The sequence below is a fragment of the Trachypithecus francoisi genome, unplaced genomic scaffold (genome assembly GCF_009764315.1).
Source record: "Trachypithecus francoisi isolate TF-2019V2 unplaced genomic scaffold, Tfra_2.0 Lachesis_group13, whole genome shotgun sequence".
NCBI lineage: Eukaryota > Metazoa > Chordata > Mammalia > Primates > Cercopithecidae > Trachypithecus > Trachypithecus francoisi.
In genome coordinates this window covers 76,670,250-76,683,528 of record NW_022681458.1, presented here as the reverse complement: position 1 = coordinate 76,683,528, position 13,279 = coordinate 76,670,250, and the positions used below count along the sequence as shown (strand labels likewise).

The 13,279-nt window shown below is 39.7% G+C and overlaps 1 long non-coding RNA gene across 1 annotated transcript; it reads right to left on the bottom strand.

The window, feature by feature from the left end:
* Positions 1-10,717: 10,717 nt before the first annotated feature.
* LOC117094919 lies at positions 10,718-12,213 on the bottom strand. The gene is made up of 2 exons (XR_004441727.1): positions 11,993-12,213; positions 10,718-11,363 (listed from the first exon to the last, which is right to left on the bottom strand). It is a non-coding gene; the product is annotated as an uncharacterized LOC117094919 (long non-coding RNA).
* Between the last annotated feature and the right edge of the window lie 1,066 nt (positions 12,214-13,279).

The window sequence follows — 13,279 nt, the reverse complement described above, 5'->3', positions numbered from 1 at the left end:
CAAACTGTGCATTTGGCAGCAGCAGGAGCTTTATCAGTCTTGATAAGTGGCAGGCCATGCTCATGGACCCAAGAAGAGCCTTCGTGGCTCCCACTGCCACCCAATCCATGTACCTATCACAGCAGCCCTGGAGTAGCCAATAACTGAGCCTGGCTGCTTGCTGCCAAACAGCCAAGTTATTCTGTCTATATTAATACTATCAAAAACAAATATAATGTGAGCTACAAATGTGAGCTGCATATGCAATTTTAAGTGTTCTTATAGTCACCTTAAAAAGAGTTAACAAAAAGATAAAATTAATAGTATATTTCACTTAACCCAATATACCAAAGATTTCAACATGTAATCAATATAAAAATTATTAGTGATATTTTACATCCTTTTTGGAAGACTAAGTCTTTGAAATCCAGTGTATTTTGCAATTACAGCACATTTCAATTTGGAGTAGCCACGTATGGTTAGTGCACACAATATTGGACAACACAGGTCCACACTGTTGTTTAGTGTGTCTTCTGTGGTGGTTGCTCTCTAGTTGATAGATGTTAACATGTGACACAAAGATCTTCACACTTTGTGTCCTCTCTCACAAGTCATTCACATGCTTATACTCCAAACCTCCTATTCCCCAATCTTCTAATATCTCTGCTTTCAGCATCCTGAGCCAGGCTATTCACTTCTACCCACCAGTCCATAAATATTCTAACAGAACTCCTATTTATTCTTCCACACAAAGAGGATGACAAGGTGGACCTTAAAGTTCTGCCTATTTTAAGGATTTTTCTCTAGCCCCGTGAGCTACTCCTGAGCAAGACTGCAATGTAGCTGCCATGGATTTTTGGCTTGTTTGGCATCCACCTACTAAACCAGCTCATCTATAAACCAAATCTGAAGGCTTTTTCCTCCTCCAGAAGTGAGCCATGTGGCATCCTCCATATGGAGTGAGGGCTGAGCTGAGGAAGAGGTTCAGGGAAAATGGTGGCAAATGACATGGAAGATGGGACTATCTTGTCATGCAGCTTTTTTGTGTCTTCCAGTCCTATTTATGCTTGATCCAAGTTTTCCACTTCTAGAATCCACCTCTTAAAATAAAGTGCTGCTAGCCCTGCCTTAAGATACGTGGTTCTACAGGTGCAGTGCCTTGGTGTCCCATAGCAGGCACGTAATCTCTATGAGGCTTCAGTAATATACCAGGAGTTGTTTCTCAAAAGGCATACACATTACTGCTACAAATGGCAAAGCTTTAATCCCTTAGCCTACATTGGGATTCTACCACTGGCACTTAACCTCCACACAGCATCTTTTCCCACCACTGCTACCACTAATATCGTGGTGTCTGCTGGCTCACATGACCCAACAACAGGGCTTGGTGGACTGCAACCAATACCTCCTACTGAGATTTTCCCTGCTCTACGTCTCAATCAAAGCTGGCAGCCTTTTACATTGCCCAACATACGGGTCAGAGCAGTATTCCTGAATGAGAAATACGTCGTCACATCTAGAACCTAAAGAAGCTTACCAAGTGTTGTGCTTCTCTTTTCACAGTGGGAGTTGCAGCATGTAATAATGTATCGTTACTATGGAAGAGACATCCCGAACTCCCCACACCACAGAATGCCTAAAAACTATATTAGTGTAGCAGGCCCCTAACTCCTCAAAGGGTTTATCTCCCATCCTCCACTGGGTGTGTGTTTCACCAGTGCCACCAGCATGTTGACAAGTTATTGCTCATCTGGCCTAATTAGCATAATACCATAAAGGAGTGGTATTCTGTTGGAAATCTAGAGAGTTGAGATCTCTTTGTACTATATTATGACAGAATACAAAACTAAATATATATTGTTGCCCATTCTATGCACATGCAAACAATTTCTGATCCTCTTTTTCTAATTGGAATAGAAAGAAACACATTTGACATTCACATAGCCTCATCCATGTGACTGAGGTTGGTTAACCCTCTCTAGCAAAGATACTACATCTGGCACAGCAACTGCAATTGAGGCTACCACTTAAATGAATTTGCAATAATCTACTCTCATTTCCCAGGATCCATCTGTGTTCTGCAAGAGCAAGTCACTGCATTAAGATAACTTAAGTGGGGATATGATAGCAACCACCACCCCTATATCTTTTAGGTTCCTAAAGGTACTAATAATTTCTGCTATTCCCCCTGTATTTTATATACTACCTTGATTTGGGTGGGGGATACACACAGTTCCAGAAACACTCACTTGGCTCTCCCCACTTCTATAGCTTCTGTCCCACTCACTAAAGGTTCAATGTTGGGTTTGCATATATTCCAAGCATAAGAACTTCAATTACATACTTGGAGCCAGGGAAAATGACCACTGCATGGGTCCTCAGACCTAGTGGACTTACTGCAAGCCAAATCTCTGCCAGGAGTCTGTTCATTACCTGGTTTTTACACGCTCCCACTTTACAACAGGAGGGCCCCATGCATGGTAAGGCTCCAGTTCGCCGGGTATCAATGTTCACTCAGACCCAGTGTCAAACAGTCCTAAAATGTTTTGAGTGTTCCCCTTTCCCTTGTACGTAGTCACCCAAGTAAGCAGTTGTAGGTACTTTTTTTTTTTTTTTTGAGACGGAGTCTCGCTCTGTCGCACAGATTGGAGTGCAGTGGCGCAATCTCGGCTCACTGCAAGCTCCGCCTCCCAGGTTCACGCCATTCTCCTGCCTCAGCCTCCCGAGTAGCTGGGACTACAGGCACCCGCCACCTCACCCGGCTAGTTTTTTGTATTTTTAGTAGAGACGGGGTTTCACCATGTTAGCCAGGATGGTCTCGATCTCCTGACCTCGTGATCCGCCCGTCTCGGCCTCCCAAAGTGCTGGGATTACAGGCTTGAGCCACCGCGCCCGGCCAGTTGTAGGTACTTTTAAAGATAGACTGGGGGAATCATTATCATATATACTTGCATTGTGTCGCTGGGTCTTTCTTCCTAGGGACCTGGCCATTTCTTCAGTCAGTGGGTCCTGGGTCTGAAAACGAACTCATATCTGGAAAGTGAGCAAAGGACTACAACATCTTATTGGCATGACTATCTTATTGGGGTGAGTTCCTTCACTAACTGGGGCTTCTAATTATTTACCTTAATTTCTTGTGATGGTATAAACCAAAGTCTCCTTATTGGCTGCCCATCTATTTTGCCTCCGGGGTTATGAGTTTCTATTAACCATTTCTACAACTCTCTGTGGGTCAGGCCCCACCGGCTGCCACTCTGGCTCTGCTGCTCATTATGATAATTGCATCCACCTGCTTTTCAGCAATTATGTGGCACCTCCTGTCCTCTGTTGTTTCAGGGTCTTTTCATTTCCATTGGATTGTTTGTGCCTCAGTACCATCAGTGATGGGGTCCACATTACTAGCCAAGTGACAAATGATAAAGCTTCAAAATTTATATTATCAACTGCATTTTTGACCATTCTGATACCAAATGTCAGATTGGGTTTTTAAAGACTCTGAAACGGAGTTGGACTTGCAAGATATTTATTAAGTTTCAAAAGCTGTGGAAGCCAGGAGGAGGAAGCCATTGAACAGAGAGACAAGTTGAATTATGAAGCAGGCCTGACAGAGCCTCAGCCCAACCCTCAGAGAACTCCGGAGCTGTATGACTCTTTGGTGTTGTCCCCTAGTGAGCCAAACTTTTCAGATCTTTATATATCCTCCATGATCAGTCATTGGATGTGGATAGCTAAGGAAGGTTGTGCTTTTGAACAAGGCATCACTCTGTAACTGAGGTCATCTCTGAAAAAGAAGTAACAAGTCAGCCCTGAAAGAAACCTGAGTTGTGCATCTCCATATCCATCACAGCCAGATTTGGGATTCAAAAGAAGGAAATAAAGACATGACTTTGTATCCAAGAGAATCCAGAGTAGGAGTTAAGAGAGACATGGAAAGTCTTGAGCTCAGGTTTTAAAAAGGAACACGTATATTTACCAGGACAGGAATTGTCCTTCCTGAAAATCAGATCACACATGGAATACCAAGTTCAATTATGGCTACTGCCATTTAAAAGGAATATCCACTTACTGCAATGTGTTCAGAGGAGAATGCTCAGAACAGTAAAGGAGCTCAAAAACACAACAAAGGGCTAGTTGAAAGAATGAATGTTTACACCAAACACAAGTTTTCTTTAGACAGCTAAAGGGGCTTGAAATTATTCCCTATGGAAACAAGAGACAAAAGTCTAGGAAAACAGAAGTGAGAAGTCTAGGAAGATAGAATATAAGGAGGATAATTTTAATAATTAAAACCAAATGAAAAAGTACTATAGATATAAATTAGCCAGATGAAGGGGAAAAGAGGCATTTTGGATCAAAGTAGCCATCAAAGGCAACCGTGGAAAGTTCAGATTGGCCAAATATAAGACCACTAGAAAGTGACTGGAAGGGAAAAGGACTATGAAGTCAATGTCAGATCATCAAGGTCCTTGTATCTCATACTTAGGACTTTGGCTATTATGCAGTGAAGTAGTGCCTGGCTTCGTACTTCAAAAGGTGAATCTGACAGCTAGGAGGATAATGGATTGGGGGAGAGGTATAAAATAGAAAGCAGGTAAGCCAATTAAGAGTAACTGTGATCTCACGCCTGTAATCCCAGCACTTTGGGAAGCCGAGGTGGGTGGATCATGAGGTCAGGAGATCGAGACCATCCTGGCTAACACGGTGAAACCCCGTCTCTACTAAAAATACAAAAAAATTAGCCGGGCATGGTGGCAGGCCCCTGTAGTCCCAGCTACTCGGGAGGCTGAAGCAGGAGAACGGTGTGATCCCGAGAGGCGGAGCTTACAGTGAGCTGAGATCTCAACACTGCACTCCAGCCTGGGAGACAGCAAGACTGTCGCAAAAAAAAAAAAGAGTAACTGTGATCAATAGAATTCATGTCTGTCTTTCTGCTCATTGTATTCGCAGTACCTGGCATTGTACCTTCACATAAAAGACCCTCAATAAATATCAAATTGATGAATGCTCAAGGAAAGTACCAATGGTTGAACTAAGACAACGGCCATGGGAATACAGAGGGGTTGACATTCAAAAGATCTGTAGAAGGTGGAATGGAAATTAAAGGAGAGGAAGAAGTCAAAGATAACAGATTTGTTGATTTGTTCTTAGTGGCATACCTGCTCTGGACCTGAAATACTGAAGGAAAAGTGGTTGGTGGGCAGGTGCAGGGAAGGAAAAAAGATTGCTAAAGGTCCCATTCATCATCTATGATTAGGCTCTATCTGTTGTTGAAATTTCTCAACAAAGTCTCTACTAATGTGCTTTCTCATTGATGTTTTCTATGCACAAGTTCCCCGTGATTACCAGCACCCTGTCAGTATAGAACAGCCTGTTTCTTTGCTTTTCTCTCTTAAAGCGAAGCAGCAAGCCAATTACTGAGATCATTCAGATGAAAATTTTACTTTTGCCTGAATTAGCCAGAGAATTGAAGCATAAATGGACCTTTTCACTTGACTGATTGAGATAATTGCCTCACTTTTCTAGGGGAGACCTATAGCTGGGAGGCTGTATTTGGTCACCAAAACATGTTTGTAATATACATTATTAACTTTTCTTGAAACAACTCTGGTTGGCTAGGTGCCACACTCAAACACTTGCCCTCATCTTTTTAGGTATTTGAAACAATACAGAGAAATACCATGCCTGGGAAACTCAGTGTTGTATTATTTCATTATTGGGCAGCCCTTAAATACATCAGCTCAGGCCTCCAATAGAGGTAAAGTGGCATCCTAGGGGAGTCTGGGAGGAGGCGGCAGGGCAGGAGCTTGGTTCAGTGGATAAAATGCAAGAAGTGAGAATTAGCACCAGGTGCATGGGAACAAATGGCTTTTTCTGAAAGAATTGGGTAGGTAGACTTGAAAGAAACATGTAATTTACATTTATTATTGGGAGGGGTGAGAGGGGTTAATAAAGAGAGCTGAGTAGGGGCAGACAATTAAAGCAGCAGCAGGGCTCAGATCAGAGCCTTTTGGCCTGGATCTTGGGTAACTAGAAGCTTTTTCTAACAGCATGAGACATGGGAAAAGAAGGCTTCTAAAGAAACAGCACAGCATCTGAGCTTTTCTGAAGCTTTTGCTATCTGGTGGCCTGCTATGACAGCCTGGGCGCGTACAGACAATGCGTGGTCAGTACTGACCTACAAAATTCACTGCAAAGCAAGATGTGTATTAGAAAAACCCGTACAAACTTCAAGTCTGTGAGGAAAGGTTGTCATGCAAATGTGTCTGTAATTACTTTGTGATGGCTCCCCTTACTGGCCAAGAGGCAGAGTGTCCTAGATCCTGAAGAGAAGTAGGAGGAGGTAACACTGAGGCAGCCCGGTTAATTTCTAAATTTCCTGCATTAAAATTGTGTGTGTGTGTGTGTGTGTGTGTGTGTGTGTGTGTTGCTAAAATAAATGTTTTATTTTCTGAGTATCAAATGAAAAAACAGAAATCCCAGCCATGGCATTTATAAAATCCACCAGGATTATTTTTTAATTTTTAAAATTTATTTATCTTCAGTGGGTGTTTAGAGTCTGCGTAAGGTTTTGTGATTATGAAAAATATGACTGCTTTAAATGTTTCAATTTTTAAACTTTTATATTACATATAATTTCAAAAGCAATTTGAGGTGATAGATGAGACGTACTCACACATCAGAATTGATATATCCAAACAATCTGCATTTTGGGGAGAGATTATATGCTAACAATAAGGAAGTTGTCATTATTTAAAGCAATCTTGATTTTTTTTGCATTGTTCATTGTTTGGAATATTGCTTTAACTGTGGCAAATAGATATACATTAAAAGTGTATTCAACATCTTGTAATATCCCTAGGTCATTCACAATCAACTATGTTGAACTAGTTGAACATAGTAAAGTTAAAATGCTGTATCCAAAATAATAAAAATGATGCACATATCTTCCAAACTTTTCCCCAGGATTCCCAAAGAATAATTTTAAAAATGTCAAATAATATACTAAGTATATATTACCCCCCTTTCCCACAGGCTATGTATGTTACTATTTATTTAAATATAAGTACTGGAATATTGTATTTTGAAGATGTTTTGTTTGTTAATATCTCTTTATAGGTGTCATAAATACTTTTATGTATACGAAAATTGGTCTAAGAAGACCAACTGAATTGCTAGTATCAGACTAATTTCTTTGCTTCAATATAAACCAAGACTGACATATCTTGTTTACAAACAAATAATATTGGCATGAAAAAAGTCACACCATTACACAGATTTTTTATTTAAGCTGATCCTGCAATAGATAGGATACTCTTGAAACTAGCAGTTTACATTAAAATAATTAATTTTCTTCAGATTTTTAAATTCTTTCTGTACTTTTTTTTCATATATGCACTGTGTTAGATTTGTTGCTGTAGTAACAAACACCCCCCTAGCCTCAATGGCTTAAAACATGGTTTCACTCCAGGTCCATCTTCAGTGGGTGAGGTACTCCATCATCTTTGTTCAGGTGCTAAGACCGATGGAGCCTCCACCGTCTGCAGCATTGCAGACGGGGAGGAATTTGGCTTCTCATGTGCTGCTTCTTAAAGGTTTCTAACTGGAAATAACACATGCCACTTCCACTCCTATTGCACTGGCCAAAATAAGTTACATGGACAGAAATAGAACTGCGTTTTACTTCCTGTTGTCTTAATTGATCCCAACAAAGATGCTTTAATCTTTCACAGAAAAAAAAGAAGTTTGGGTCATGTTGTCCTACAGTGTGTTTGGAAGAAGAACAGAAACGTTGCTGAACAGCACCAATAACTCCCACATTCACCCTAATTGAGGAACTTCATTTTAATGCAGGGAGAGAAGACAGTGCTTTCATAGCTGAGAATCCAAAATAGTGACAGGATGTAGCAAAATTCATATTTTGATTTCTTTTTTAACAGAAAGAGGCCTAACATTATATTTGCTGGTTAGGTTTAATGTCTGAACTTCTTTTCAAGTCTTAACTTTTTATTAAAATAAATTGTGCTTAAATTGAGCTCTCTGAGGATTCCACAGGGATTGATCGATTTGCCTGGTTAGGGCTTCTCAGGATGGATGTCAGGAGTGGGGCAAGGCATAAGAGCAGCTGTTTTCAGGGCTCCAGCCTCAATCTTAAGCATTGCCATGGTGACAGCTGCCCGCAGGAACCCACTGGGAGCCCAGTAGGAGCACTGGCTGCCAGAGCTTTGTATCAGTGTGCCATCCCCAGCCTTTCAGAAACAAGCATAATGAACTCTTTAGCCAGGGTGTTTCTGCCTACTAACCTAAGGGACAGTTTATTCTTGCTTGAATTGTCAACTGCCAGCTGTCAGTTCAGGCAAATCAACTCTATTCTCTCTTTCCTCCTGTACCCTTGCTCTCAGCTTATTTTCATATCAAATTCCACTTTTCCCCATTTTATAGCTACACGATGAATAGCTATTAATAGAGAAAATTCGATCCATAAATTTAGATATAACAAAAAATCCAAAGATATAAAGTCCTCTAACACAGCACTGCCTAACAGCATTTTCTGTGATGATGTAAATGTTTCGTATCTACGCTGTTCAATGCAGTAGCCACTGGTCACCAGTGGCAACTCAGCATTTGAAATGTGGCCAGTACAACTGAGTAACAAAATTATTTAACTGATTTAATTTGATTTCATTTTAATTTTAAATAGTTACACATGGCTAGGACTAATGTATTGAGTAGCACGGTTCTAGAATCATAGTCAAATCCAGGGAGTGGTACGAGCTAGAGCTGGCCAGGGAGGAGTCACAGTTAGCAGCATTCTCTCATTCAAAGTAGCATGTTTATTATCTGCTTTAGAGCATATTATTACTATTATTATTGCTGTATAAGGTGTGCCTTGGCCTGCCCTAACTGGCTGTTGTAAATTTAATTATGTAGCTAAAGAGGAGGAAAAGGAGGCATGATTATCTGGGCCGTTACAGGCAATAATCCTCTAGAAGCAAGACTGAAAGGGGAAAGGTATTAATATTTCTGAATAATATATCAGCCACATTACAGTGATTCTACAAAAGAACTGGATTCTAGATGGAAGTCATCAATTCTAGTCCCAGATTTTATGCTAGTAATTTGTATTACTTAGGAAGGACACTCACTGGGAGGCGTGTGTGTGTGTGTGTGTGTGTGTGTGTGTGTATGTGGCTTTATTTATTTATTATTTTTTGCCTAAATTCCTCTTCTGCATAAAAGGGAGTGTAATAATATTTTCTGTGTGCTTATTAATATGATAGGGGCTTTATGTAAGTCTCATTTATTCCTTTTAAGAAATCCATAAATTTGTGATTTTTATGCAGATTATACAGATGAGGAAACTGAAGCTTAGCAGAGTTAAGTGCCTAAGATTTCCCAGCTAATAATTGGAAGAATCAAAAATCATTCAAACTCAAGTCTGTCTCCAAAACCCAATTTCTTTCTACGAAATCCCATTAGAATGTTTCTAAAATCCCTTCTAACTCTTAATCATCACTGAGTGCCAAGTAATAAATACATTAAATGAGCTTTGCGTACAACCCAAAATAGGATTCTTAATTATATTCCATTTTTAAAAACATGGTAACAACTGTAACTACTAGTTATTTCCTAACCTGGAACCACTTAAGATTTCCTAATCAGTGGCTTTCACCCCTGGCTTTGCATTAAAATTATCTGGAGTTTTTTAAAAACACTGATAGCAGGTATTCTTCTCAAATGACTTAAATCACCATGTGAAGGAATGGAGCTTAGAGACAGGTTTTTTCTTGGTTGTTTTTTGTTTGCTTATTTATGAGGGTTGTTTTGTTTTGTTTTGTTTTGTTTGAGATAGGGTCTCACGCCACCACCCAGGCTGGAGTGCCGTGGCATGATCATAGCTCACTGCAGCCTCGGCCTGCTGGGCTCAAGCAATCCTCCCATGTCAGCCTCCCAAGTAGCTAGGACTACAGGCATGCACCACCATGCTCAGCTAATTTTAGAATTTGCTAAAGATGGCTTCTCACTCTGCTGCTGAGGCTGGTCTCAAACTTCTGGGCTCCAGAAATCCTCCCACCTTGGCTTCCCAAAGTCCTGGAATTACAGATGCGAGCCACCATATCCAGCCAGGATAGTTTGTTTTTAAGTCTCTTATATGATCTCAAAGTGCAGGTTGTGCTGAGAACCATTTCCCTAATGTAAGGTGTAGAAATTGAGCCACCTGCTAGGACTTCAGGACCCTGCCTCCAGAAGGAAGCCCCCTGACAGCTTGGTTGATATTATCTTATGTGTTTATGTTAGGGGAAACTGCCAAATTGAAACAAGAAAGCCATCTTCCACAAGCAAGCTTCTCCTCCTAAAGACTAACCATAATGCAAGAGAAATTTTCCATTTTCTCTCAGGAATCAGAAGCCTTTGCCACTTGCACAACTGGAAGGAAAGTAGTACAAATAGGAGGATCCTTACCTAATGGGAGAAGGGAGATCTTGCCATTCAGGACTTTGCTTTGAATCTCTTTCCACGTGTCTGGGTGCTGTCACAGTACATGTCCATATTCAGACTGCAACAGGGTTTGAGAGGGTTCCTTGCTGGCAGGCAATGTCATAGGAAAATAGGTTTTATGAAGCAGTGATTTCCCCAAGGAGCAAAGGAGTTGAATAAATAGTGTAATTCCTAGATTAGAAGAGCAGGCTTGCCTACGCTATCACAGCCAAACCAACTGCCTTCTGTTTTTCTTTTTTTGACCCAAATTCTATGCAGAATCTTCTCTTACCAAAATAAATAAATACATAAATAAATAATGACTACAGACAAAAAACTCAATAACTCCTAATATTACTTAACTTTTGCATGATTTTGAACGTGTCAATGCTAATCTTAAAGCACTGTTGTACTAATTTCATTCCTCTACTTATCCTAAAAGATCTTTAGTGACATGCCTTTTCTCACAGCAGTGCACTTCAGACTTGGGGAAGTTTATTTAAAATGCCTATTTCTAGACTCCATTCCTGGAGGTCTAGAATGGGATGCATTCATAATATATATGTTAAGTGTTCCAGGAAATTAATAGGTAACTGGGATAGGCTAAATAATGGTCCTCCAAAAATGTCCTCATTGCTGTCCCCAGAACCTATGAACATGTTACCTTCAGTGGCAAAGGGACTTTGCAGATGTGATGAAGGTTCTTGAGAAGGAAGGTTATTTGGTTATGCAGGTGGTCACAATGTTATCCTAAAGGCCCTTATGAGAGGGAAGCAAGAGGATCAAAATCAGAAAAAGATGTGATGATGAAGCCAGAAAAAGATGTGATGATGATGCACTTTGAAGATAGGAGAGAGACAGCCATTAGTCAAAGGATGCAGGCAACATCTAGAAGATGCAGGCAATATCTAGAAGGTAGAAAAGGCAAGGAGACAAATTCTCAGATGGTTTCTAATACCCTCAAAAAGAATGCTGCTCTGCAACATCTTGATTTTAGACTTCTGACGACCAGAACTATAAAATAATACATTTGTGTTGTTTTAAGCCACTAAGTTGGTAGTAATTTGTTATAGTAATAATTGGAAACTTGTATAGTTATTCATGAAAAAGAGCATTATCCCAAATAGAACACTTTCTATAGAAATCAACTTCAATATATCTTATTATTGTAAAGCATCCTGGAGCACTGGGAGTGAAGTAAATTGTTCGACTTCACTCAGGGACTTAGGGAAAATCCGGGACAAAAGTGGAATTATCTTAGTTTGGTTCTATCTTTTTATCCTGGAGCTCAAGGTATCATCCCCTAGTCTAGGCCAACCTTTCCCTAATTATCCCATTGTTTCTATATCCTTACTTCTATAAGCAAGCAAAATAGTGGATATATTTTCTCCCTGAATAAGCCTCATTAATTTCTGTTTCACTACATTGATACATAGACTTCCCTCTTCCTGAAGTCCTTCCATTCTTGAATGTTAGGTTTCACTAAAGGTCGGGTCCTGCCTCTTCCTTAGCTATCCAGCATTAGGTGAGTACTGACCTTGGAACTCTTATGGTGTCAGTATGGCTGCTCTTTAAAGATCATGATGAAGAGTCCCTAGTCTATTTCTTCCTCGGTGTGATGATCTGATTGGCTCTGAGGCTTGTGGATACTTCCTAAAGCAATATTGAAGAAAGAATGAATGACTAAAGACCTTAATCCAAGTCAAGTGCCTAGATTTTCTTCAAGTTCCCTCTCTTTATGAAATATATTTCACTTATATCCACAAAGTTTTAAAAATAAATACCCAATGAACTTAAAAAAAAAAAAATTGTAGAGATGGGTGTCTCACTTTGTCTCCCGGGCTGGTCTTGAACTCATGGCTGCAATCCTCCCACCTGAGTCTCCCAAAGTGCTGGGATTATAGCCATAAGCCACCACACCAGCTGCAAATAACTTCAATTACATGTTCTGTTAGTATAGATAGATATCTTCCTGGCACAACAGTAAAAATCTTCTCAGTTATTTGACTGATAGATGACAACTCAATATTTACATCTCACTGGGGTAACACAACATTTTAAAACATATTTCTTATTGGCATATATTTCACATATCATAAAATTCACAATTTTAAAGTGTGGTATTCAGTGGTTTTTAGTATATTCACAGAGTTGTCTGATCATTACCATTATCTAATTCCAAATATTTTAATTACCCCCATAAAGAAACCCATTAGCCATTAGTAGACATTCACCATTCTCCCTCCTTTCTCTAAGCCACTGGCAACTACTAAGCCACTTTCTTACTCTATGGATTTGTCTGTTCTGAACACTTCATATCAATTAATCTTACAATAATCAGGTGGTCTTTTATGGCTGGCCTCTTTCACTTCACATAATGTTTTCAAGGTTCATTAATGTTGTAGTACGTATCAGAATCTCATTTCTTTTTATGGCTGAATAATATTACATTGAATGGACATACCACATTTGTAATCCCTTCATCAATGACAGACATTTAGGTTGCTTCCACCTTTTAGCTAATATGAATAATTTTATATGTGCAACAATTTTTGCTTTCTGTAGGTATTTGTGAACATATGTTTTCAATTCTATAAGGCATATATGCCTCTAGGAGTAGAATTGTTAGGTCATAAGTCATATGTATAACTTTTTGAGGTACTGTCAGACTGCTTTCCACCTTTTCTGTGGCTGCACCTTTTCCCATTCCCACAAGTAATGTATAAGGATTACAGTTGCTCCACAACCTTGCCAACAGTTGTTATTTTCCATTTTTATTATAGTTATGCCCTGTAGGCAAAAAGTAATATATCTCATTGTGGTT